A 24,435-nucleotide genomic window follows, 5' to 3' on the forward strand; every position below is an offset into this window, starting at 1 on the left:
CAAAAAGCTCTATCTTGGTCTCATCTGTCCACAAGACGTTTTCCCAGAAGGATTTTGGCTTACTCAAGTTCATTTTGGCAAAATGTAGTCTTGCTTTTTTATGTCTCTGTGTCAGCAGTGGGGTCCTCCTGGGTCTCCTGCCATAGCATTTCATTTCATTTAAATGTTGATGGCTAGTTCGTGCTGACACTGATGCTCCCTAAGCCTGCAGGACAGCTTGAATATCTTTGGAACTTGTTTGGGGCTGCTTATCCACCATCTGGACTATCATGTGTTGACACCTTGCATCAATTTTTCTCTTCCGTCCATGCCCAGGGAGATTAGCAACAGTGCCATGTTCAAACTTCTTGATAATGTTGCGCACTGTGGACAAAGGCAAATCTAAATCTCTGGAGATGGACTTGTAATCTTGAGATAATTGATATTTTTCCACAATTTTGGTTCTCAAGTCCTTGGGCAGTTCTCTTCTCCTCTTTCTGATGTCCATACTTAGTGTGGCACACACAGACACACAATGCAAAGACCAAGTGAACTTCTCTCCTTTTTATCTGCTTTCAGGTGTGATTTTTTTTTCTATTACCTGCCCCAGGTGAGTTTAAAAGAGCATTACTTGCTTGAAACAATCTTATTTTTCCACAATTTTGAAAGTGTGCCAATAATTTTGTCCAGCCCATTTTTGGAGTTTGGTGTGACATTAAGTCCAATTAATAAACGTGTATAGCGAAACATGTGTTACTGCAATCCTTTTCTGTGAGAAATACTTCATTTTCTGGAAGAATTTCAGGGGTGACAACATTTTCCAAATAAGGAAAAAGAAAAAAGTAGAGGAAAAAGAAAGAAACAGGGAAGGAATCATAAAACCAATGTAAAGGATACAGGGTGATCAGTGTGGGATGGCCCCCGCAGCATTGATCCGGACCTATCACAATCACGAGCCTATGAAAGCAGAAAAACATAATTAGTAAAGATTCATAATTGTGTTACATCGTATTCCCTATTAAGGCCTCTGGGTTCAAGAGCCTGTATTTTATGCATCCAATAAGCTTTTCTTGATTTTAACTGTTTAATGAGGTCCCCCCCTCTACTGTTTCGTGGGAACGAAACAGGAAAGGGGGTGAAACGGATATTTGGAAATGGAGTTGTGAAGGGGAATAGTTGAGGGTATGAAAGGAATATGGTACCGGTAGTAGTAAGTTGTTACGGCTAATGGTGGATTTATGTTGTGAAATTCTGTCTTTGATTTTCTGGGTAGTTTCTCCTGGTAGTAGGCCAGGCAACATGGGAATTTCAAAAGGTAAACAAAAAACGTATCACAGGTGAAATAACCATTGATGGGAAATGCCTTTCCTTATAGTGGATGGTGTGTGAATTCTCCTCTGATTATGCTGTTGCAGTGTATGCAGTGGAGGCATGGAAATGCATCTTTTTTTGTGTCCTAAGAGTTGTTTATCGTAAGTTTGGGTAGAACCACATACACACAATGTCACGATGCCGGCTGGCAGGTAGTGGATCCTCTGTGCCAGAGAGGGATTGGCGTGGACCGTGCTAGAGGATCGGTTCTAAGTCACTACTGGTTTTCACCAGAGCCCGCCGCAAAGCGGGATGGTCTTGCTGCGGCGGTAGTGACCAGGTCGTATCCCCTAGCAACGGCTCAACCTCTCTGGCTGCTGAAGATAGGCGCGGTACAAGGGAGTAGACAGAAGCAAGGTCGGACGTAGCAGAAGGTCGGGGCAGGCAGCAAGGATCGTAGTCAGGGGCAACGGCAGAAGGTCTGGAATCACAGGCAAGGAACACACAAGGAACGCTTTCACTGGCACTAGGGCAACAAGATCCGGCGAGGGAGTGAAGGGGAAGTGAGGTGATATAGGGAAGTGCACAGGTGTAAACACTAATTGGAACCACTGCACCAATCAGCGGTGCAGTGGCCCTTTAAATCGCAAAGACCCGGCGCGCGCGCGCCCTAGGGAGCGGGGCCGCGCGCGCCGGGACAGAACTGACGGGGAGCGAGTAAGGTACGGGAGCCGGGGTGCGCATCGCGAGCGGGCGCTACCCGCATCGCGAATCGCATCCCGGCCGGAGGTGGTAACGCAGCGCCCCGGGTCCGTGGAACCGACCGGGGCGCTGCAGTGAGGGAAGTGTAGCGAGCGCTCCGGGGAGGAGCGGGGACCCGGAGCGCTCGGCGTAACAGTACCCCCCCCCTTGGGTCTCCCCCTCTTCTTGGGGCCTGAGAACCTGAGGATCAGACTTTTGTCCAGGATATTGTCCTCAGGTTCCCAGGACCTCTCTTCTGGACCACAACCCTCCCAATCTACTAAAAAAAAAAGTTCTTCCCCTGACCTTTTTAGAGGCCAAAATCTCTTTGACAGAGAAGATGTCCGAGGAGCCGGAAACAGGAGTGGGAGGAACAGATTTAGGAGAAAAACGGTTGAGGATGAGAGGTTTAAGAAGAGAGACGTGAAAGGCATTAGGGATACGAAGAGAAGGAGGAAGAAGAAGTTTGTAAGAGACAGGATTAATTTGACACAAAACTTTAAAAGGACCAAGATAGCGTGGTCCCAACTTATAGCTCGGGACACGGAAACGGACATATTTAGCGGAGAGCCATACCTTGTCTCCAGGGGAAAAAATGGGAGGAGCTCTTCTTTTCTTATCTGCGAATCTCTTCATGCGAGAAGAAGCCTGTAAGAGAGAATTTTGGGTCTCTTTCCATATGGTGGAAAGATCACGAGAAATTTCATCCACAGCGGGCAGACCAGAGGGCAAGGGGGTAGGGAGGGGGGGAAGAGGGTGACGGCCGTACACCACGAAAAACGGAGATTTGGAGGAAGATTCAGAGATTCTGAAATTATACGAGAATTCGGCCCAAGGTAGAAGATCTGCCCAGTCATCCTGGCGGGAGGAAACAAAATGTCGTAAATAGTCACCCAAGATCTGGTTAATTCTCTCTACTTGTCCATTGGATTGAGGATGGTATGCAGAAGAAAAATTTAATTTAATCTTGAGTTGTTTACAGAGAGCCCTCCAGAATTTAGACACAAATTGGACGCCTCTATCCGAGACGATCTGTGTAGGCAACCCGTGAAGACGAAAAATGTGTACAAAAAATTGTTTAGCCAACTGAGGCGCTGAAGGAAGGCCAGGAAGAGGGATGAAATGTGCCATTTTGGAGAATCGATCAACGACCACCCAAATAACAGTGTTGCCATGGGATGGGGGTAAGTCAGTAATAAAATCCATACCAATCAGAGACCAAGGTTGTTCGGGGACAGGTAGAGGATGAAGAAAACCAGCGGGCTTCTGGCGAGGAGTCTTATCCCGGGCACAGATAGTGCAGGCTCGCACAAAGTCCACCACATCAGTCTCTAGAGTCGGCCACCAATAGAAGCGAGAGATGAGTTGCACAGATTTCTTGATGCCCGCATGACCTGCGAGATGGGAGGAGTGACCCCATTTGAGGATCCCAAGGCGTTGGCGTGGAGAAACAAAGGTCTTTCCTGGAGGAGTTTGCCTGATGGAGGCTGGAGAAGTGGAAATCAGGCAGTCAGGAGGAATGATGTGTTGAGGAGAGAGTTCAATTTCAGAGGCATCTGAGGAACGAGAGAGAGCATCGGCCCTAATGTTTTTATCAGCAGGCCGAAAGTGAATTTCAAAATTAAATCGGGCAAAGAACAGAGACCACCTGGCCTGACGAGGATTCAGCCGTTGGGCAGACTGGAGGTAGGAGAGGTTCTTGTGATCGGTGTAAATAATAACTGGAAATCTTGATCCCTCCAGCAGATGCCTCCATTCCTCAAGTGCTAATTTAATGGCTAGAAGCTCTCGATCCCCGATGGAGTAGTTCCTCTCCGCCGGAGAGAAGGTCCTGGAAAAAAAACCACAAGTAACAGCATGCCCGGAAGAGTTTTTTTGTAGAAGGACAGCTCCAGCTCCCACTGAGGAGGCATCAACCTCCAATAGGAAGGGTTTAGATGGGTCAGGTCTGGAGAGCACGGGAGCCGAAGAAAAGGCAGACTTGAGTCGTTTAAAGGCGTCTTCCGCTTGAGGAGGCCAGGACTTGGGATCGGCATTTTTTTTTGTTAAAGCCACAATAGGAGCCACAATGGTAGAAAAATGTGGAATAAATTGCCTGTAATAATTGGCGAACCCCAAAAAACGTTGGATGGCACGGAGTCCGGAGGGGCGTGGCCAATCTAAGACGGCAGAGAGTTTATCTGGGTCCATTTGTAGTCCCTGGCCAGAGACCAAGTATCCTAGAAAAGGAAGAGATTGGCATTCAAACAGACATTTCTCTATTTTGGCATAGAGTTGATTATCACGAAGTCTCTGAAGAACCATACGGACATGCTGGCGGTGTTCTTCTAGATTGGCAGAAAAAATCAGGATATCGTCCAGATATACAACAACACAGGAGTATAGTAGATCACGAAAAATTTCATTAACAAAGTCTTGGAAGACGGCAGGGGCGTTGCATAGACCAAAGGGCATGACCAGATACTCAAAGTGTCCATCTCTGGTGTTAAATGCCGTTTTCCATTCATCCCCCTCTCTGATGCGGATGAGATTATAAGCACCTCTTAAGTCCAGTTTGGTAAAAATATGGGCACCTTGGAGACGATCAAAGAGTTCAGAGATGAGGGGTAGGGGGTAGCGGTTCTTAACCGTGATTTTATTAAGACCGCGGTAGTCAATGCAAGGACGTAGAGAGCCATCTTTTTTGGACACAAAGAAAAATCCGGCTCCGGCAGGAGAGGAGGATTTACGGATAAAGCCCTTTTTTAAATTTTCTTGGACGTATTCAGACATGGCAAGAGTCTCTGGGACGGACAGAGGATAGATTCTGCCCCGGGGTGGAGTAGTGCCCGGGAGGAGGTCAATGGGACAATCATAAGGCCTGTGAGGAGGTAGAGTCTCAGCTTGTTTTTTGCAAAAAACGTCCGCAAAGTTCATATAGGCCTTAGGGAGACCGGTTACATGAGGAAGCACAGGGACACGGCAAGGTTTACTGGGAACCGGTTTTAAGCAGTCCTTGGAACAAGAGGGCCCCCAACTCTTGATCTCCCCAGTGGACCAATCCAGGATTGGGGAATGGAGTTGAAGCCAGGGAAGTCCAAGAAGGATTTCAGAAGTGCAATTGGGGAGGACCAACAGTTCAATCCTCTCGTGATGAGATCCGATGCACATTAGAAGGGGCTCCGTGCGGAAACGTATAGTACAGTCCAATCTTTCATTGTTTACACAATTGATGTAGAGGGGTCTGGCGAGACTGGTCACCGGGATGTTGAACTTGTTGACGAGAGAGGCTAAGATGAAATTTCCTGCAGATCCAGAGTCCAAGAAGGCCACAGCAGAGAAGGAGAAGGCAGAGGCAGACATCCGCACAGGCACAGTAAGACGTGGAGAAGCAGAGTAGACATCAAGGACTGTCTCACCTTTGTGCGGAGTCAGCGGACGTCTTTCCAGGCGGGGAGGACGGATAGGACAATCCTTCAGGAAGTGTTCGGTACTAGCACAGTACAGGCAGAGATTCTCCATGCGGCGTCGTGTCCTCTCTTGGGGTGTCAGGCGAGACCGGTCGACCTGCATAGCCTCCACGGCGGGAGGCACAGGAACAGATTGCAGGGGACCAGAGGAGAGAGGAGCCGGGGAGAAGAAACGCCTCGTGCGAACAGAGTCCATATCCTGGCGGAGCTCCTGACGCCGTTCGGAAAAACGCATGTCAATGCGAGTGGCAAGATGGATGAGTTCATGTAGGTTAGCAGGGATTTCTCGTGCGGCCAGAACATCTTTAATGTTGCTGGATAGGCCTTTTTTAAAGGTCGCGCAGAGTGCCTCATTATTCCAGGATAATTCTGAAGCAAGGGTACGGAACTGTACGGCATACTCGCCAACGGAAGAATTACCCTGGACCAGGTTCAACAGGGCAGTCTCAGCAGAAGAGGCTCGGGCAGGTTCCTCAAAGACACTTCGAATTTCCGAGAAGAAGGAGTGTACAGAGGCAGTGACGGGGTCATTGCGGTCCCAGAGCGGTGTGGCCCAAGCCAGGGCTTTTCCAGACAGCAGGCTGACTACGAAAGCCACCTTAGACCTTTCAGTGGGGAACTGGTCCGACATCATCTCCAAGTGTAATGAACATTGGGAAAGAAAGCCACGGCAAAACTTAGAGTCCCCATCAAATTTATCCGGCAAGGATAGTCGTATTCCAGAAGCGGCCACTCGCTGCGGAGGAGGTACAGGAGCTGGCGGAGGAGATGATTGCTGGAGCTGTGGTAGTAACTGTTGTAGCATAACAGTCAGTTGAGACAGCTGTTGGCCTTGTTGCGCAATCTGTTGTGACTGCTGGGCGACCACCGTGGTGAGGTCAGCGACAACTGGCAGAGGAACTTCAGCGGGATCCATGGCCGGATCTACTGTCACGATGCCGGCTGGCAGGTAGTGGATCCTCTGTGCCAGAGAGGGATTGGCGTGGACCGTGCTAGAGGATCGGTTCTAAGTCACTACTGGTTTTCACCAGAGCCCGCCGCAAAGCGGGATGGTCTTGCTGCGGCGGTAGTGACCAGGTCGTATCCCCTAGCAACGGCTCAACCTCTCTGGCTGCTGAAGATAGGCGCGGTACAAGGGAGTAGACAGAAGCAAGGTCGGACGTAGCAGAAGGTCGGGGCAGGCAGCAAGGATCGTAGTCAGGGGCAACGGCAGAAGGTCTGGAATCACAGGCAAGGAACACACAAGGAACGCTTTCACTGGCACTAGGGCAACAAGATCCGGCGAGGGAGTGAAGGGGAAGTGAGGTGATATAGGGAAGTGCACAGGTGTAAACACTAATTGGAACCACTGCACCAATCAGCGGTGCAGTGGCCCTTTAAATCGCAAAGACCCGGCGCGCGCGCGCCCTAGGGAGCGGGGCCGCGCGCGCCGGGACAGAACTGACGGGGAGCGAGTAAGGTACGGGAGCCGGGGTGCGCATCGCGAGCGGGCGCTACCCGCATCGCGAATCGCATCCCGGCCGGAGGTGGTAACGCAGCGCCCCGGGTCCGTGGAACCGACCGGGGCGCTGCAGTGAGGGAAGTGTAGCGAGCGCTCCGGGGAGGAGCGGGGACCCGGAGCGCTCGGCGTAACACACAACAATATAGAAACCTCATACTGTACTCTCAAATATGTGGGAAATGTGGATTTATGAGTGCAGTCAACAGCAAAAAGACACCTATTATATTGGGTAATAGGGAAGGTTCAAGAGGGGGATATATAATAGGTAGTGTTATTTCAGAGCTGGAAACAGCTTCTTCCATCTTCTCCAGTTGTCTTCGCAGGTTGGTCCGGAATTTGTCTTCCAAGCATAGGTAGTCTCATAGAAGCAGTTAGTTATAATTTTATTTGTTTTATACTGTTTTCTTTTTGGTTTTGTTTATTGTATTGTAAAAATTCTTGAAAAATTCAATAAAAACCATTTGAAACTAAGAGTTATTTGTCTATGAGTGCCTTCGTTGGGTCCAATATCAGCACAAACTAATACATCTTTTCAAGATTTCTGTGTCGTCTGAAATGGGAGAAAAGGTGAATGGAACTCCTTAATTGAAGGGTAAGCTTATTGGAGGAGAGACCAGTGTTTATGGATTATACCATGGATTTTGTAGGCAAAAGGATGAAAGGTGTAAACAAACGGAATTCTGGTATTAGGCTGAGAGGTTTTAGGGGTTCTGGGTTCTCAAGCCTTTCTAAGGGTCCCATCTGGGTATCCCCTTTCTCTAAATTTGGATGAGATATTGTCTAAGCATTTTTGTCTGGTGGTGAGATCACTCACAATGCGATTGATTCTGTGGAACTGTAAAATGGCTAATGAGTTGATGGTGGCTCTGGGATGGTAGCTTGAATGTAATAAAAGGTTATTTCTGTCAGTTTGTTTGGTGTATACATCTGTTGACCATCACTCTGGCCTTGTACCATGGTATCAAGAAAACTGAAAGCCTCAGTGCTGTGATGGACAGTAAACTGCAATTCAGGCCATACACTATGCAAACTTCCGCAAAATTCACTTCAATGGGCAGGTGAATTTTAAAACCCACAGGGACTCTTTCTGGGCACAATAGTGATTTAAAAGTTGTTTCAAGGGGACTAACACCTGGACTGTGGCGTGTCGGAGGGTGATCCATGGCATAACTCCCATGGAAAATTACATAGTTGATGCAGAGTCAGGGGATTTATGCCCTATACGGATTAAAACCAAACATTCCTAAATGGTTTGGAATAACGTGCTTTAGCCCCCTTTAGGCAGCACATAGAGACCCACTTTAGGCATCACATAGTTAGATCCCCCCTTTAGGCAGCACATAGATTCCCCCATATTAGGCAGCACATAGTTAGATCCCCCCTTTAGGCAGCACATAGATTCCCCCATGTTAGGCAGCACATAGTTAGAGCTCCCCTTTAGGCAGCACATAAGATTCCCCCAAATTAGGCAGCACATAGTTAGAGCCCCCCTTTAGGCAGCACATAAATTTCCCCATGTTAAGCAGCACATAGTTAGAGCTCCCCTTTAGGCAGCACATAAGATTCCCCCATATCAGGCAGCACATAGTTAGAGCCCCCCTTGAGGCAGCACATAGTGGGATTTGAACCCAAGGCCCCAGCACTGCAAGGTAGCAGTGCTAACCTCTGAGCCACCATGCTACCCTTAGCATACATCTAATATCCACGGTTGCTAAAATGGACAGAGATGTCAGCAAAGAGTACCAGAAAAATTAGGCATGTACACATGGATGGAAAATTGGGTATTGTCGCAGCCGCAGCTGTAGCAGCGGCCAGAAAAATTGCAACACCAGAAAAAGTGCAGCAGCAGAGGCCAGAAAAATTAGGCATGTACACCTGGCTGGAAAATTTGGTGTTGTCGCAGCTGTAGCAGCGGCCAGAAAAATTGCAGCACCATAACAAGAGCAGCAGCAGAGGCCAGAAAAATTAGGCATGTACACATGGATGAAAATTTGCTATTGTCGCAGCCGCTGCTGTAGCAGTGGCCAGATAAATTTCTGTTTGTTTCGCCATGCAGAAAGTGCCCTAAAACATTGTGGCTTGAACCCTATTTGGTGGTGGATAAGTCGCGCAAGTCATCCGGTATTCAGAGTTCAAATACAGCAGCGTGTGGACCATTTTTAGCCCAAGGCAGCTTATCTGATCAGGCCTTGTTCAGTCAAATGTATTGCCCAGTGTCAGTCCCTTTGGGATCCATCCATCATTCATCTTAATAAAGGTGAGGTAATCCAGACTTTTTTGACCAAGGCGACTCCTCTTCTCAGTGACAATACCTCCTGCTGCACTGAAGGTCCTTTCTGACAGGACACTTGAAGTGGGACAGGCCAGAAGTTCGAGCACAAATTGGGATAGCTCAGGTCACAGGTCAAGCTGGCACACCCAGTAGTCAAGGGGTTCATCGCTCCTCAGAGTGTCGATATCTGCGGTTAAGGCCAGGTAGTCTGCTACCTGTCGGTCAAGTCGTTCTCTGATGGTGGACCCCGAAGGGTTGTGGTGATGCGTAGGACTTAAAAAGCTCCGCATGTCCTCCATCAACAGCATGTCTGTAAAGCACCCTGTCCTTGCCGGCGTGTTCGTGGGAGGAGGATTACTTTCACCTCTTCCCCTGTTAGATCCCTGTTGTGCTGTGACATGACCCTTATACGCTGTGTACAGCATACTTCTTAATTTATTTTGGACCTGCTAAATCCTTTCCTCCTTGCTGTAATGCGGTAACATGTCAGGCACTTTATGTTTATACCGGGGGTCTAGTAGCGTGGACACCCAGTACAGGTCGTTCTCCTTCATCCTTTTTATACGAGGGTCCCTCAACAGGCACGACAGCATGAAAGACCCCATTTGCACAAGGACGGATGCCGAGCTACTCATGTACCCTTCCTCGTCCTCACTGATGTCAGGGAAGGTATAATCTTCTTCCCCCCCAGCCACGTACAACACCACGGGAACCAGATAGGTGACAAGGAGTACCCTATGATGCCTGCTGTGGTTGGTCTTCCTCCTCCTCTTCAAAGCCACATTCCTCCTCTGTCTCCTCTTCCTCACAATCCTCTTCCAGCGTTGCCACAGGTCCAGCAAACAATGCTGATAAGGTTGTTTCTGGTGGTGATGGTGTCCACAACTCTTCCTCTTCCCGCTCATCTACTGCCTGATCCAGCACTCTTCGCAGGGCACGCTCCAGGAAGAAAACAAACGGTATGATGTCGCTGATGGTGCCTTTGGCGCGACTGACCAGGTTTGTCTCCTCAAAAGGACGCATGAGCCTACAGGCATTGCGCATGAGCCTCCAGTAACGTGGCAAAAAAATTTCCAGCTCCGCAGATGATGTCCTATCACCCCGGTCATACAAATATTCGTTGACAGCTTTTTCTTGTTGGAGCAGGCGGTCGAACATTAGGAGTGTTGAATTCCAATGTGTCGAGCTGTCGCAAATCAAGCGCCTCACTGGCATGTTGTTTCGCCGCAGGATATCTGACAAGTGCGCCATGGCCGTGTAGGAACGCCTGAAATGGCCACACACATTCCTGGACTGCTTCAGGACATCCTGTAAGCCTGGGTACTTGAGCACAAAGCATTGTACAATCAGATTACACACATGTGCCATGCACGGCACATGTGTCAACTTGCCCAACCTCAATGCCGCCAACAAATTTGTTCCGTTGTCACAAACCACCTTGCCGATCTCCAGTTGGTGCGGAGTCAGCCACTGGTCCACCTGTGCGTTCAGGGCCGACAGGAGCACTGGTGCGGTGTGACTCTCCGCTTTGAGGCAAATCAACCCCAAGATGGCGTGACACTGCCGTATCCGGGATGTGGAATAGCACCACGGGAGCTGGGGGGGGTGCCGGTGATGTGGAGCAAGACGCAGCAGTGGAAGAGGACTCGGCCGAGGATGTTATGGAAGAGGATGGAGTAGGAGGAGTAGAGGAGGTGGCAGCAGGCCTGCCTGCAAGTCATGGCGGTGTCAACAACTCCTCTGCAGAGCCACACATTTTATGCTTGGCAGCCATCACCAGGTTTACCCAATGCGCAGTGTAGGTGATATACCTGCCCTGACCATGCTTTGCAGACCAGGTATAGGTGGTCAGATGGACCCTTGGCCTTACACTGTGTGCCAGACATGCCATAATTTCCTTTTGCACAATGGAGTAAAGGTTGGGGATTGCCTTTTGTGCAAAAAAATTTCGACCGGGTACCTTCCACTGCGGTGTCCCAATGGCTACAAATTTTTTAAAGGCCTCAGACTCCACCAGCTTGTATGGTAAAAGCTGGCGGGCTAGCAGTTCCGACAAGCCAGCTGTCAGATGCCGGGCTAGGGGGTGACTTTGAGACATTGGCTTCTTGTGCTCAAACATCTCCTTGACAGACACCTGACTGGGGGCAGATGAGCAGGAACTGCTCAAGGCGAGAGACGGAGAGGCCGATGGTTGAGAGGGGGCAAGGAGGGCATCAGTGGTTGACCTGGCTGAAGATCCCTGACCAGGAGGAGGATGGCGGCTTTGACTTTGTGTGCTGCTTGTACTGACGTGTTGATCCCATAGGCGTTTGTGATGTGACATCATGTGCCTTCGCAAAGCAGTTGTGCCAAGGTGGGTGTTGGACTTCCCACGACTCAGTTTCTTCTAGCACAGGTTGCAAATTGCCTCGCTGTTGTCAGAGGCAGACACACAAAAAAAAAATGACACACTGCTGAGCTCTGTGATGACGGCATTCTGGTGGTGGCAACAGCATGCGTTGATTGGCGCCCCGTCTGGCTGACCCCGGGTGCCGATGCATGCTGTCTGACTGTGCCACTAGCTCCTTGCGACGACCTCCCCCTGCTTCCAACTGGTCTCCTCCTCCTCTCTGTCTCCCCATCTGAACTTTCCCCCTCTTCTTCTCTTCTAGCGGGCACCCACGTGGCATCCATGGACACATCGTCATCATCAACACCTTCACCGCTATCTGACACCTCAAGAAAGGAAGCAGCAGTGGGTACAACATCATCATCACACCGTAAGTCCATGTGTGTAATGCTGCCTGACTGAGACATATCCCTGTTAACTACATCCTCTGGCAATAATGGTTGCGCATCACTCATGTCTTCAAACTGATGTGTAAATAACTCCTCTGACGGATCAAGTAAAGCTGCTGTGGAGCTAGTGTTGGTGGTGGTGGCAGGCGGGCAAGTGGTAGCATGAGAGGTGCCTGAAGCTAAGCTAGAGGAGAAGAAGGATGGTGCGTCAAGGTTCCGAGCGGAAGCTGTAGTAGATTGGGTGTCTTGTGATAGCCAGTCAACTAAGTCCTCAGAACTTTGGGGGTTCAGGGTACGTGGCCTCTGAACACTGGCTATTCTAGGGCCAAAGGGAATCCCAGCACCACGACGGGCCCTGCGGGGTGGCCTTCCCCTGCCTGTCATTTTTTGGTTAAATTTGCACAAGTGTCACACCAAATGTGATTTGTACTAGGGTGACACAATTTGCCCTGCAGGCAAAAAAACTGGCAACTGTGACGTGAACTGACAGTGACTGGTTTTATTTAACAGCCAATAAAGGTATTTTTTTTTTATTTGCACAACTGTCACACCAAATGTGATTTGCACTAGGGTGACACAATTTGCCCTGCAGGCAAAAAAAACTGGCAACTGTGACGTGAACTGACAGTGACTGGTTTTATTTAACAGCCAAAAAAGTTTTTAGTTTTTTTATTTGCACAACTGTCACACCAGATGTGATTTGCACTAGGGTGACACAATTTGCCCTGCAGGCAAAAAAAAAATAGCAACTGTGACATGAACTGACAGTGACTGGTTTTATTTAACAGCCAAAAAAGGTATTTTTTTTTTATTTGCACAAATGTCACACCAAATATGATTTGCTCTTTTAAGCAGTGGTCCCCAACCAGGGTGCCTCCAGCTGTTGCAATACACACGGACTGATATATTTCAGCCCTTTGAATACTGTAGTAGTTATTTGCTTTAAGGAAAAAAAAGCTTGCCAGCGGAGCTCCCCTTTTAAGCAGTGGTCCCCAACCAGGGTGCCTCCAGCTGTTGCAAAACACACGGACTGATATCTTTCAGCCCTTTGAATACTGTAGTAGTTAGTTGCTTGAAGGAACTTAGGTTTTACTCTGGAGTACCCCTTTTAACCAGCGGTTCCCTCCCAACCAGGGTGCCTCCAGCTGTTGCAAGACACACGGACTGATATTTGAGCCCTAAAAAGGGCTTTTTTGGGTGCTGTCCTTAAAGCAGATGTTACACTAGTGCTTTAGGAGTAAACTGGACCCTGAATACACCACCTAGCAGCAACCTAGCTATCGCTTTCCCTATATAGCAGGAGCAGCTTCTCTGACCCTCCACTTCCTAAGCCTGCAGCATGCCGAATGAGGGTAAAATGGCATCCGTGCAAGAGGTAGGAGGGTCTGGAAGGGAGGGACTGCTGCTGATTGGCTGTAATGTGTCTGCTGACTCTGACTCACGGGGTCAAAGTTTACTGCAATGTTAAAGTATAGGGGGCGGATTGAATTTAAGATATGTTCGCCCAGCGAGGCGAACGCGAACATGCTAAATTCGCCAGGAACTGTTCGCCGGCGAACAATTCGCTACATCTCTATTAATGAGGTAGTTATGTGTTTTGTCATCAATGACACCAAGGTGAAGGTAGTGGACAATGGATGTATGAATTTTAGAAGTGATATTGGTTTGAGGGTCAGAGTCAAGATGTCTGTATACCTGCTGGTCAGAGAGTTGTGAGTGAATTTCAGTTAAATTGTCAGTCTTGTTCTGTACCACAATAGCACCCCCCATGTCAGCTGGTTTGATGATAATGCTATCATCATTCTGTAAACTGCGTAAAGCCACCGATACCCTGGGACTAAAGTTGTTGTGATAATGAAGTAGGCCTTTCTCTATGTCACTCCACACGTGTACAACATAATTTTTTGCAAACCTTTAGTAAATTTATCATATTGTTATTGCTTTAGAGCCACAGTTGGATTATTATAAACAAAGCATTACATAATCTGTACAGGACAAGAAAATATTGGGCCATTTTGTCATGTGGTTTTCTATGCAACTCTTTAAAAATAACCTTACTCCAGGTAAACCATGCCCCCATAATTCATCAGAAAGCAAAACATGGGTGAGAATGGTGCAAAGGCACCCACGAATTGTGCAAAGCAAAACTAAGTGTGCTATGATGGCCATTAGATGATGGTACAAATTACTCAAGAATGTAGGTCCAAGAACAATTATAAATTTCACCCAGTGTGTGTAAACACCTCCATAGAAGGACTTTTGAAGCTCTTTCAAGACTGATACATTAATTTCTTCTGGATTTGTACATGGGATGCATGTAGGAACAGATTCTTTTTACCAGAAAAGTTCAGCCTATAATAATATTTAAATGCAAAATGACTGGCTGCGGTCAACCTTCGTTGTGTTGGATTTACTTGTAAAGTGCATTTTTCAGGAAGACAACCCCTCTGTAATTTGAAGAGGAACAAGCACTAGTACATTGAAGTAGGTCTGGATTCATAAATCAGTAAAGCTGTAGCCATCTGTAAAGCTATATCAACCCATTTGTTCCTTCTGCAGTGACTTCTGATGAAGAAATGTAGTATTACATGCCAGGTATTCAAATAAATGGCTGACTGTGTAAGGCGGCATTCACACCCCGTTTTCAGCCTACGGTTGCCGGTTCCAGCTCGGGGATGGAAAAACAGGGTGCTTCATTGATTTCAATGAGCCGACCGGAGTCAAATGGTGACTCCGGTCGGCTCATTTTTGACCCCTACTACGGTTTTAATTCCGGTCAGGAAACCGGATATGGGCCAAAAATTAGCTGACCATAGTCACTCCAGTTGGCTCATTAAAGTAAATGGATTTCAGCGCCGGATCCGGCAACCGTAGGCTGTGGTTCCACACCAGTCACAGTTGCTATCTTGCTGCCATGAGGGGCATCCAATAAAAGTTCCCCTAGGGCACATCCTGTTAAGTATCCAGCTGGTGATACTCATTTTGGTGCTGCAGTTCCCATTGTGGGGTGCAGGTTTTTATAGATGTGTAGCTAGGGTATCCACATGGTACTGTATATAGGCTCTGCCTGAAGACATAATGATCCTGATATAGCTATGGGGCCTGTGTCCAACATCATTCTCTCTGGATATTTTCCTCTTTGTCTTTTCTCTTCTCTACTCCCCTTATTGACTCTCTCATGATAGGACTAGAATAGGTCTCCAGAATGTAATGCCATCTCTCCAGGAGCTGCGTAGCCCCAGGCAGTCCTGTGTTTTGGTTTAGCTCTGAAAGTAGATGAAATGGTCTTCTATCTCTTCCTCATTCTGCTCTAGACTGAGTCAACTTACTTTCTCTGCAGAGCATATGCCTCCCCAATCGAGAGTGTTCTCAGTAAAACTATATGGGCCTAAGTGTAGTGCATGGCTTAACCCCTTACAGCCATGCGGAACATATACAGTAATTGTTGGCACCCCTGAAATTTTTCAAGAAAATGAAATATTTCTCACAGAAAAGGATTGCAGTAACACATGTTTTGCTATGCACATGTTTATTCCCTTGGTGTGTATTGAAACTAAACAAAAAAGGGAGGAAAAAAAGCAAATTGATCATTATGTCCTACCAAACTCCAAAAATGAGCTGGACAAAATTATTGGCAACCTTTCAAAATTGTGGATAAATAAGATTGTTTCAAGCATGTGATGCTCCTTTAAACTCACCTGGGGAAAGTAACAGGTGTTTGCAATATAAAAATCACACCTGAAAGCAGATAAAAAGGAGATAAGTTCACTTAGTCTTTGCATTGTGTGTCTGTTTGTGCCACACTAAGTATGGACAACAGAAAGAGGAGAAGAGAACTGTCTGAGGACTTGAAAACCAAAATTGTGGAAAAATATCAACAATCTCAAGGTTACAAGTCCATCTCCAGAGATCTAGATTTGCCTTTGTCCACAGTGTGCAACATTATCAAGAAGTTTGCAACCCATGGTTCTGTAGCTAATCTCCCTGGGCATGGACGGAAGAGAAAAATTGAAGAAAGGTGTCAACGCAGGATAGTCCAGATGGTGGATAAGCAGCCCCAAACAAGTTCCAAAGATATTCAAGCTTTCCTGCAGGCTCAGGGAGCATCAGTGTCAGTGCGAACTATCCATCAACATTTAAATGAAATGAAACGCTATGGCAGGAGACCCAGGAGGACCCCACTGCTGACACAGAGAAAAAAGAAGAAAGACTAGATTTTGCCAAAATGAACTTGAGTATGCTAAAAATCCTTCTGGGAAAATGTCTTGTGGACAGATGAGATAAAGATAGAGCTTTTTGGTAAAGCAAATCATTCTACTGTTTACCAAAAACAATGAGGCCTACAAAGAAAAGAACACAGTGCCTACAGTGAAATATGGTGGAGGTTCAATTATGTTTTGGGGTTGTTTTGCTGCCTCTGGCACTGGGTACCTTGAAATGCGCAAGGCATCATGAAATCTGAGGATTATCAACGGATTTTGGGTCACACTGTACAGCCCAATGTAAGAAAGCTGGGTTTGTGTCCGAGATCTTGGGTATTCCAGCAGGACAATTACCCCAAACATACATCAAAAAGCACCCAGGAATGGATGGCAACAAAGCGCTGGAGAGTTCTGAAGTGGCCAGCAACGAATCCAGATCTAAATCCCATTGAACACCTGTGGAGAGATCTTAAAAATTGCTGTTGGGAAAAGGCGTCCTTCCAATAAGAGAGACCTGGAGCAGTTTGCAAAGGAAGAGTGGTCCAACATTTCGGCTGAGAGGTGTAAGAAGCTTATTGATGGTTATAGGAAGCGACTGATTTCAGTAATTTTTTTCCAAAGAGTTTGCAACCAATGATTTTGTCCAGCCCATTTTTGGAGTTTGGTGTGACATTATGTCCAATTTGCTTTTTCCCTCCCTTTTTTGGTTTAGTTCCAATACACACAAAGGGAATAAACATGTGTATAGCAAAATATGTGTTACTGCAATCCTTTTCTGAAACATTTCAGGGGTGCCAACATTTACGGCTATTACTGTACTTTTCATACAATGATGTAAAACACTAGGAACATGATAAAAATGTCATAAAAAGCACAGAAATAAAGCTATAAATCACCATCCCAACCAATAAGTTCTGATGAGTACACAGTGGGATTATACATATAGACATGGTTTTTTCATAGTTTATTGTGATGAAAAAAGACAACTGCATTGAACCAGAGAAAGGCAAAAAAACGGAAAAAAAAACAAGAGGCTGATGCCAATTGCCCAATGACAAAAGGGAAAATTCCTTCCCAACTCCAATATGGCCATATGAATAAATCCCTGGATCAGCATTCTATCCACATAAATTAAGTATCCATCACTTGTAATAGTATATTTTTTTTTTGTCAGACATCACAACATCATGTTGCAGAATGTTCCGTAGTCTCACTGCTCTTACAGTAAAGAATCCCTGTATGTGATGATGGTGAAACTTTCTTCTAGACGTAGAGGATGCCTCCTTGTTATGGTTACTGGCCTAGGTATAAAAAGATCACTAGAAAGATCTCTGTCCTGTCTATTCATATATTTGTGCATTGTGATGAAATCGTCCCATGATTCAAACCTTTTAAATTTGGTAAATCTTTGATATTAATTCCTTAACATAACTGGTTTGCACAGGTATTTCTTAACTTTAATCCTTACAAATATGAAGGAATCTTATTAAAATGTGTTTTGTGTTTAATCCACTTTTCTAGTTTAATTATCAGAAACTCTTTAGTATGAGAACTATACCGTAATAAATGACATTTGTATTGGTGGAAACACTTCTTCCCAGAGCTGTACTGATATTTTCCCTAAATTTATTACCACTAGACCAAATGAGGACAAAATGTATTTTTATAATTAGTAGCATTTTTATCTTATATTATTTTTTCCTAATTAAAATAAAATAACATACATATTTTATATCCTTGTTTTATTACAACACTACAATACTAAATGTTAGTAAAATCCAATGAGTGGATGATAGTACGAGGGTTTTAAGAAGGTATTCATTGGGACACGCAGATTAATATTGAATGACTTACTGTGGTACAAAGAGGGCTGATGATTCCAAGCAGTAAAAGAAAATGGATGATATTGGGAGAAGGGAAACATCTAAATGGAACAGGCAAGCAGAAATGACAGCAGGCAAAAGAGCTCTCCTCTCCAACACATTGTCTCTGTGCATTTTCCATCTCATCCATAACTGCATCAAAATGCAGAGCTCAGCGGAATGGATCTGTGATTCATGCAAATTAGAAGGAATGGCAGCTTCAAGTAATATGCAAAGTTAGTTTTATTAGATGATTTGGCACTAGGTCTCATTTGTCACCAGTTTCTTCCCATCCCCCGTCTCCTAGAAAATAACTAGACAAAATCCTGTTCCGTTTCAGGGCACCGGGTCATGGAATTATGTTACAGCCCATCAGGTGTTCTGCCTTTGCGCTCGCTTTGCAGCAGTGTTGTCATGTACCCATAGTTATTCCCATTATTTTTATTCTTTTACAGAAGGAAAGGAGGTGAAAATAATCCAGTCAAATGGAAACCCACATAGTGGACAGCTAATGTAGTTGGAGATTTTATTAGCAATTAGAAAAAATAAAGTACATTTTAGACCCAGTTTTGACCCAACAATGCCAAATTAAATTGTACTGGAGCAGGTTGGCAAAGGATGGATACAGAGCATACGCAGTAGTTTGATTTTTTTTTTTCCCCCATGAAAAGGATTTGGTAATTTAGGTAAAATACTGTAGGTCTGAGACTGGTAAAAAATATTTTCAATACAACATTACAATTTCACACTGCTATTTACTTTTGGGAAAATCAGTAAACAAAAAAACAAAATAAAGACACCCTCTATGGTATATGTTGTCACTTCGTAATGTGCTATATGACAACTAAAGGGAAAATACCTCTTAGCTGCTGGTGGGAGGAAAATGGCCCTCAAGGGGTATTCTTATCTGATAATGATATGGCCCTCAAGATGTATTCTTATCTGATAATGATATGGAATATTCTTAGGATATGCACGAAAATTATGATCGGTGATAGTATGACCCCTAGGAAATCTTAAAACTGCAGGGAATGAGAGACTTCTCGTTATGCAGGGAAAAGCAACATTCAAGTGGATGAGAGCATAGCAATGAAGGATCACGGTGGTACCAGTGGCGTAGCTATAGAGGTCAGAAAGGTCGCCATCGCAACTGGGGGCCTTACCACAGGGGGTCCGCAGGGCCCCCCTACCACTATACTATACAATTGCCGCACTTCGGGCCCTCAGGCAAAGCCCGAGATCCTGAGCCTGAAGGGGAGGCTTGTTGCTGCCAGTGCCAGGCCTGGCGCTAGCCTCCAACAGCCTGTTGGAACAGAGGAGCTAGGAGGAGGACAGAGGGGTCTGGAGGAGGATAGGTGTGATTCAGCTAAACTGAGAAGAAACAGTATGTAACAGTATTAGTATTAGTTTTATGGAGGGATTATTATATTTGGAAGGTAGTGTGTGGCAGGGTTATATTCAGAGGGTACAGTGGGTGGCAGTATTACGTTCATGGGCACCGTGTGGCAGTGTTATATTAAGAGGGTACGGTGTGTGGTAGTATTATATTCAGAGAGTACATTGTGTGGCAGGATTATATTCAGAGAGTACATTGTGTGTGGCAGGATTGTATTCAAAGGGAACAGTATGTGGCAGTATTATATTCTGGGAGCACACAAGGTGGCAGGATTATTTTCAGTGGTGACAGTAGGTGGCAATATTTTATTCAGGGGGAACAGGAAGTATATTCAGGGGTACGGTGGGTGGCAGTATTATATGCAGGAGGTACAGTGTATGGTAGTTTTATATTCAGGGTATACAGTGTGCGGCAGTATTATATTCAGGGGATACAGCGTGTGGCAGTGTTATATTCAGGGGAACAGTGTGTGGCAGTATTATATTCAGGGGGTACAGTAGGTGGAAGCATTATATTCAGGGGATACAGTGTGTGTCAGTATTATATTCAGGGGATACAGTAGGTGGCAGTATTATATTCAGGGGATACAGTGTGTGGCAGTATTATATTCAGGGGAACAGTGTGTGGCAGTATTATATTCAGGGGGTACAGTAGGTGGCAGTATTATATTCAGGAGAGACAGTGTGTGGCAGTATTATATTCAGGAGAGACAGTGTGTGGCAGTATTATATTCAGGGGACACAGTGTGTGGCAGTATTATATTCAGGGGACACAGTGTGTGGCAGTATTATATTCAGGGGGTACAGTAGGTGGCAGTATTATATTCAGGGGGTACAGTAGATGGCAGTATTATATTCAGGGGGTGCAGTGGATGGCAGTATTATATTCAAGGGGTACAGTGGAAGGTAGTTTTATATTCAGGGGATAAAGTGGGTGGCAGTATTATATTCAGGGGGTACAGTATTTAGCAGAATAATAATTATTAATATCTTCATACAGAGGATGAGGATCTACTGACAAAGTGAGAACCTATGATGTCCGGGTGTCAGACTCTGCAGAGAAGATGGAGCTGGAAGAAGTCCTGACGTCACTCAGGTCCCTCAGGTCACAGATATCACTGTGTATTCTCCTGACTGTCCCATCAGAGCTGTAATCACTTGTTAGTTCTGCAGTGATGATAGGTGACGATGTAGCCTAATCTGTGGCTCTCCAGCTATTGCAAAACTACAACTCCTTTAATGCCTTAGGCTCTCCAGACATGATGGGAGTTATAGCTTTACAACAGCTGGAGAGCAACTGGAACCAAGGTGATAGGTGGGGTCCCAACAGTTGGACCCCACTAGAAAAATGGGCTACTTATTCTTAAATGCCTGGGCATATGTTTTGTCTGTCCGGCCCTGCCTGTTAGTCACATATATGTAGTTGTGTATTCTCCTGACTGTGTCTCATCAGTGCTGTAGTCACTGATATCTTTGAGTAAGGGGTCGCCCGGGATTGGGGAAGCGGGTCGTCAGGTGATAGGAGGGCCCTGGGCAAATTTTTGCACCGGGGCCCTGTGGTTTCTAGCTACGCCCCTGGGTGGTACCATGCAGTTGGACCCCACCTCATAAGTCAGTGATGGTATATCATAAAAATAAGCTTTCTTTTACTATAGTAGGAAAAAAAACTGAAATTTTAAGAATTCATGGTGGAGATTTTGGATGATTGGTCTTAGGGGAAAGGACAACATTTTTCATGGCTTTTGCCTAGTTTTGCTTGATGTTGTCTTTATAAGTCCAGGTGAGTACACACAATGTATTTTATAAAACAATATATTTTATACAGTATATGAATTTTTATACTTCCTAAAAATAATGTGCCAATTAGTAAACATTGTGCACCAAAATATCTCATATATTAAACAAAGTGCAGAAAATGGGCAAAAAGTGATCAAAGAGCAAAATAGAAAAAAATATAAAATGTGCTGTATTACTTAAAATTAGTACCCTATTTTGAGCCTTGAGAGCACAACTATTTTTTTTTTTTTTTTTTTTTTATTTCCTATTTTTATATTTTTTTTTCATAAATTTTGTTATTCCATTTTTAATTTACATAACCTTTGTGGGCTAAATAGCATGGATACAGCAATTACAATTATGTGTAAGATTTTAAAATTATAATTTTTTAAAGAATCATGTATACGGAAAAAGGGCACACCATTGGCTGTCACAGGGAACCCCTTCTTTTTGGATTTTCTTATGGCTTTCTTGTGATCATGTTCACTTTTATCAGATCCCTACTTTTATAATGTTATGTGCCTATAGATTTCTTGCAGTTTTTCACCATGCATTAAACTAAATAACAAAAATGTAACCTTTTAATTCTCTTGAAATACCATATGGTCTCAATTATGAAAATAGGTTGTCTAAATATTACTACTATTAAAAGTTAAAGCAGGCATGCATGATATCAGCAGATTAGTAGGGACCCTTTTTGCCAATACTATAATCCAGCCCTAAGTTATTATCATGGTAAGTGCACTGCGATCAATCTGTGATGAATATCCGAGCTGCATATTTTTTTTCCCCATGATCCACGTTTTATCCCAAGCATGATTGAAGCAATCTATTTTCTCTTGTCCATATTGTTTTATAAATGATTCTAGATATTTAATTACATACATCAGTTTTATCTGTCTGAATTTCATCACTTGGTTTCCAGACAGAGATTCAGATCAAAACTATTTGTATACGGTATTTATTTCAGTTTCTAGTAGCCATTTAGAGGTACACATAACCGTCCATAAACAGAAAATGCCTGGCATGCTATTTTTCTTTGACCATTTTTTTTTTCTACAAAGAAACCTTTAATGCTCAAATGCATCTTTCGTATAAACAACAAAATATGTATCTAGGAAAGGAGCTATAAATTTGGATCATGCATCCTTATCTCAAGCTTCCAGTCCAAACACTAGGGGGGAAATAATGTGCATTTACCATGAACACATTTCGTTTATTTAGTAAACATTACAAATAATTAATTCACTCATTATGCATTTCGACTATATCCCCTTCAAATAGCGATGAATGTGAATTCCACAGAGACACATAAATAATGAAATTAAAGATATATCTTATAGATAAAGCATTGACTAGTACAACAAAATGAGTCCTGAGGCCTCTCATTAAAGAGTTAAATTGGGCCATTGGTCTTACTGTCACTGAACAGCACAAGATCTGTGTGTTCTACTGTTTTTGTATCGATTGTATGGCTATCGCTCTGTCCCTTGCCTGCAGATTATATTGGACCTCCACCTGTAGGGATTGTATATGTTCTTTGTTCTGCACTCATTTCCTAGAAGATTTGTATCAGTTACAACTGGCGCTACATGAGGTTCAGTATAAAGGAAGTAAAAAGGTAGCACAGTTCTGTTACATTTGTAAATTGGAAATGTTATCACCTACCCATTAGTCATTAAAGTCACATCCTTGCATCAAATATCGGCGCATACATTGTTACATTTATAGTTTTGTTTTATATAGTTTATATCTATGGAGTAGCTTTGGAAACATTTTTTTGTCAGTCAGAAAAGCAAAACTGCAGTCATGGCATGCTTAAGGACGCCATAGCCGAAACGCATAGGCGACTACGTTCCTGTGTACCCATTTTATTCAGATGCCACAATAAAGCTACGAATCTTACCTATCTTCCCGGTGCTAGATACTTCTTTCTACTGCTGTTTATTTTGGAAGGGTACGCCACCCCCCAGTCTAAGCACGGGAGCAGGGACGAGGATTGGAGCGGAATTGTAAAGAACTAGAGAATAGCAAAACTGTTGCATGTAGACCAAAATATGCTAAATAAACCTATATCTGTCATGTCTGTATTGGTCTGTTTTCACACACAGCTATTGGTTTGGTTGTGTGTGAACAGTTTTATGTTCCCTGGTCAGGGAATAGATATTAGTCTTTGGCCTGCTAGCCAATAGCTCCTATGGTGTGTCTATTTAAAGTCAGCCCAGCCTAGCCTCAGGGCTGGTGATTGACTTCATTATTTCCTGACTTGCTAAGATGCTGGACATGCTGCATGGAGCTCTTGGTGAAACATTCTTTGTTTGAGCTTTTAATCTACTATCTCTGTTTTAGTATGCACTTTGTATTTTCTGGTTTTAGCCACGGTTAGGTTGCATGCTTATAGTAGATTTTAATCTGTGTTTGTATAGTCAATTTTAGGATTTGTATATCTTTTCTGCTAAGTGTCTGTTCATGCTGTGTTTTCTCTTGTATCCATTCTTATGAAGTTCTGTGTTTTATATTTCTGTTTTCCTACTGGGTCAGCTTCTGACCACACTGTGGAGTGTGTCACTGGCCTGTAGTCTGTTTGTATTTATTATTAATGGCTACTTCGTTAGTGGAGTGGAGTGTCCAGTTTGTGTGTCCAGTGTGAACAGTCTCCGATGTTAGATCCCTGATACCGCTCCATGGGGACTCCGTGTCTACTGGAGGTGTTTGGAGGGATTGCTATTCCTGTCTTGTGTTCAGTGTGAACAGTATTCTATATTTTATCCTGTGTATTTAGGCATACCTTTTACCTGTCCATGGGGACTCAGAGGGTATTGTTATTCCTGCGTCTACTGGAGTTGTTCTGAGGGATTGCTATTCCTGTCTTGTGTTCAGTGTGAACAGTGTTCTCTATTTATATCCTGTTGTATCCATTTTTCTGAGTTGTAAGTTGGCATCCCTGTTACCTGTCCATGGGGACTCTGTGCACACTGGAGGTGTTTGGAGGGATTGCGATATTCTTGTTTTGAGACAGATCCTGTTTACCTGTCTGTGGGGACTCAGAGGGTATTGTTATTTCTGTGTCTACCGGAGGTTTTTCTAGGGGATTAAGCTTATTCCTGTTTATTCCTGGAGTATGTTCAGACTTACCCGTTTTCCTGTCTGGTGTTTTGAACTCTATATG

This window comes from Hyla sarda, chromosome 2 (assembly GCF_029499605.1).
Source record: "Hyla sarda isolate aHylSar1 chromosome 2, aHylSar1.hap1, whole genome shotgun sequence".
NCBI lineage: Eukaryota > Metazoa > Chordata > Amphibia > Anura > Hylidae > Hyla > Hyla sarda.